The sequence below is a fragment of the Myotis brandtii genome, unplaced genomic scaffold, assembly GCF_000412655.1.
Source record: "Myotis brandtii unplaced genomic scaffold, ASM41265v1 scaffold344, whole genome shotgun sequence".
Lineage (NCBI taxonomy): Eukaryota > Metazoa > Chordata > Mammalia > Chiroptera > Vespertilionidae > Myotis > Myotis brandtii.
In genome coordinates, this window is record NW_005363247.1 from 8,388,667 (window position 1) to 8,392,286 (window position 3,620).

Below are 3,620 nucleotides of genomic sequence, written 5' to 3' on the forward strand. Positions count from 1 at the left end.
CTTCCCCAATTCAGTGAATCTTTAATGAGCTATGCTGGGCTAAATGGAAACCTCCATTGAAATGAAGGTTGGTTTTGTGTTTTTTTTTCCCTTTTCCTATACTTCACATAAGAGGATATGAAAATGAAAAGTTTTAAAGAAATCAAATTACTAACTTCTGGAGCAATGGAGAATGAGAAACACAAATCATTTGGATATCTATTCTCAATGCAGCACTTTAGCAGACATTGATAATCTATCATGGCATAAACCTTTTTTTGCTTCTCAACTTTCCCCCAGACAATCTTCATAAATTAATTGGATTTGGCTAGAATTGCTGTCCTGGTTTTGGAGTAGTTTCTAGGGTTAATTACACAGAGCTCAAATCTCTTATTTTTCAGTATTAATATTTTTAAAAATAAAATAAGCCTAATCAGACAGTTACTGAACTCAATGGGTTCACCTCTTTGAGTTCTATTCAAGAACGTATAGTTGTTGCTAGGTAGTTTCATTTACTTGCACCACATAAAGGAACTGGGTATTCACATTCCTAGCTCTGTGTCTGATAAGGTAGGCTTAGCCATTGCTTACATACTCCATTTGGTTAAATACATGTTGACTTCTTCTTTGTGAAACAGGAATTTTTAGGGGTAAAAAAGACAGGTTTAGGAAATTTTAGAAATTAAGGGGGCCATGGAAGAAGCACAGGGCTGCAGAGCAGCAGAAGGTATATCTCCATAGGATAGGGGAGCTGCTGAAAAGCTACAGGTACATTTCCGTAGAATGAGGGAGCTGGGAACTGCAGAAGGTCTATATTTACAAAATAAAGGGAAGGAGGCCCTTCATCCAGAAGGAGAAGAAGAAAGCCCAAAGGGAATAGGAAAACTATAAGGAAGGAGGGAGGAAAACCTCACAAGTCCCTTGTGAGGCTCGACCTTTGAGCTCAGGAGTTACTGTAGTAATCAGTAAGGGAATAGTGACCAATCTGAGGGGATATCAAGGCACAGAGATCTACAGCCTTTATAAGCCATAGGAAAAAGGAACTCAGTGGGACTCTTTCCCCCTCCCCACGTGAGAGTCTGTGCTGTGAGATTCTTTCCCTCTCCCCATGTGCGAGTCTGTACTTGTTCTTCAGTAAATTTCCACCTTTGCTATACCACCTTCCATCCGTGGATTCATTTTTTGACTCCTACGGACAAAGAATCCCGGGAACCAGTCTGCCCAGGGGAACACCATGTGTTCCAGTCCAAAAATTCCGTTTCGTTTGCAGTGGGCTGCCCGAGTGGGGTTCCTGTCAAGCTCATCCTCTTTATATCTGCCTCTGCAAAATACTGTGCTACATTTTAATATTTAACAAGAATAGTATTTAGTAAGAAATGTCCAGACCTTGAGACCCATATCCTATTTAACAAGACCTTTGAAGAGTAAAAGTGACTCAAGTGCTTTTCAGGATTCTGTTCAACTCTATCATACCATGCTTGGTAATGACTAAAACAAAAAATGCAGTGTTCTCATTCTCTCAATTACGATTCATCATACAAATATGCCAGAAGTTTTGCTCGGTACTGGGGAAACACATTTCCAACCCAGAAGCTTTGTGGTGGAAGGAGATGAATAAAAAGTTAAAGAAGAGTGTGGCATAAGTATGCAAAGGATTTATCACGTTATTTCCCCCTCCCAGACCCCCACTCCCATCACGCACAAACTGTAGAGGATCTTGATTATCTACAAATGAATTTCTTAAAGTTCAAACTTCTTAGATTAGCATTCAAGATCTTTAACAATCTGCATCATTATTTATTTTCAAGTAGCATATATGCCTGCATAATTGAAGTACCTTGATTTCCTGTCTCAGGGCCTTTTTCTTTCACCTGTAATCCCTCCTCCTTTTCTTTTTCCTTCTTTCCAGTTACCATATATATGTAAATCCTACCTCTATTCTTCAAATGCTATGTACTCCATAAAGCTTTTCTTTATTATCCCTTTAATAGTTTCCTAGGGCTGCTGTAACAAATTATTACAGACTTGGTGGCTTTAAACAATAGAAATTTATTCTTTTACAGTTCTGGACCACACTCCTCTGCAGGCTCTGAGGGAGAATCTGTTTCTTGCTTCTGCCAGCATTTGGTGACTGTTGGCATTTCGTGGGTTGTGGTTGCATCACTTCAATCTCTGTCTTCATAGTTACATTGCCTCCTCCATTTCTGTGTGTTTATCCAAATCTGTCTCTATCTTTAAAAAATACATATAATTGCATTTAGGGCCCATCCAGATCCTTAATCACATCTGAAAATTTTTTTTCAATAGAGAGTAAAATTAATAGATTTTAGGGATTAGAACATATTGTTATCTTTTGGTGCATGAGGAACATTATTCAACCTACCATAATTCCAAAAGGAAGTAAGCTCTCCCTCTAATCTTCTGTAGCCCTTATCTTTAACTAGTAGCCCATTGCGCGATATCGTGTGCAGTAGGCCGCCAGCTGCTTCCGCGGGAGCCATGCGCCTTCCACGGGAGCCAGGCTGCTTCCACGGGAGCCATGCGCCTTCCACGGGAGCCACGCTGCTTCCACGGGAGCCATGCGCCTTCCACGGGAGCCATGCGGCTTCCACGGGAGCCATGCGGCTTCTGCGGGAGGCGGAAGTGAGCCGCCGGCGCCCACGGGAGCCAGGAGGGAGCCGCGCCACAGCCGCAGGAGCAGGAGGGACCCGCATCGATTCTGCGGGAAGCGGGAGGGAGCCGTGCTGCTTCCGTGGGAGGGGGCCTGTCCTCTCCTCTCTGGGCCTGCACTTGGCTGTGGAGGCTGCGGGCCAGCCCCACCCCGCCCCTCCCTGTCAGTGTCTGCTCGGGGCCTCACCTGCGGGTACAACCTCCTCCTGTGATCATGACCTGTTATGGCGTCCTTGCCTAATTTGCATACCCCCCCCACCCCTCTCTCTATATATAGATGATTCTGGCCACTTTTTAAAATCCCCTACGGGTTACCATTTACAACAAGCATGGATAAACCTAGAGGATATTAAGCTAAGTGAAATAAGTCAGGCAGACAAAGACAAATAGCATATGATTTCACTTATATGTGTAATCTATAGAACAATGTAAATGAACAAACAAAACAGAAATAGACTCATAGATACAGGGAACAGACTGATGGTGGGGGGGGGGGTTGGAGGACTGGGTGATAAAGTGAAGGGATTGAGAAGTACAAATTGTTAGTTACAAAGTAGTCACTGGGATGTAAATAAAGTACAGCATAGAAAATATCATCAGTAATATTGTAATGACTATGTATGGTGCCATGTGGGTGCTTGAAATATTGGGGGGAACACTTTGTAAAGTATATGATTTGTCTCAGCAGTATTCTGTATACCTGAAACTAATACAAACTAATATTGAATGTAAATTGTAATTGAAAGTAATTTACAAATTTTAAAAAATATTTTAAAAAAGATTCTATTTTATGGTCTGTTAGACCTACACAAAGAAATAAGTCAAAATCTTTATGGTTTGCCTGTTTTGAGATGTTTTCTTTTTAAGTACCTTAATTCAGAGAGTAAATAATTTGTCAGATTTTTGTCTTCTACTTCATTGCCTTACTTCAATTAATGAATATACTTATTTCAGTCCTGTGCTTGTTTTTT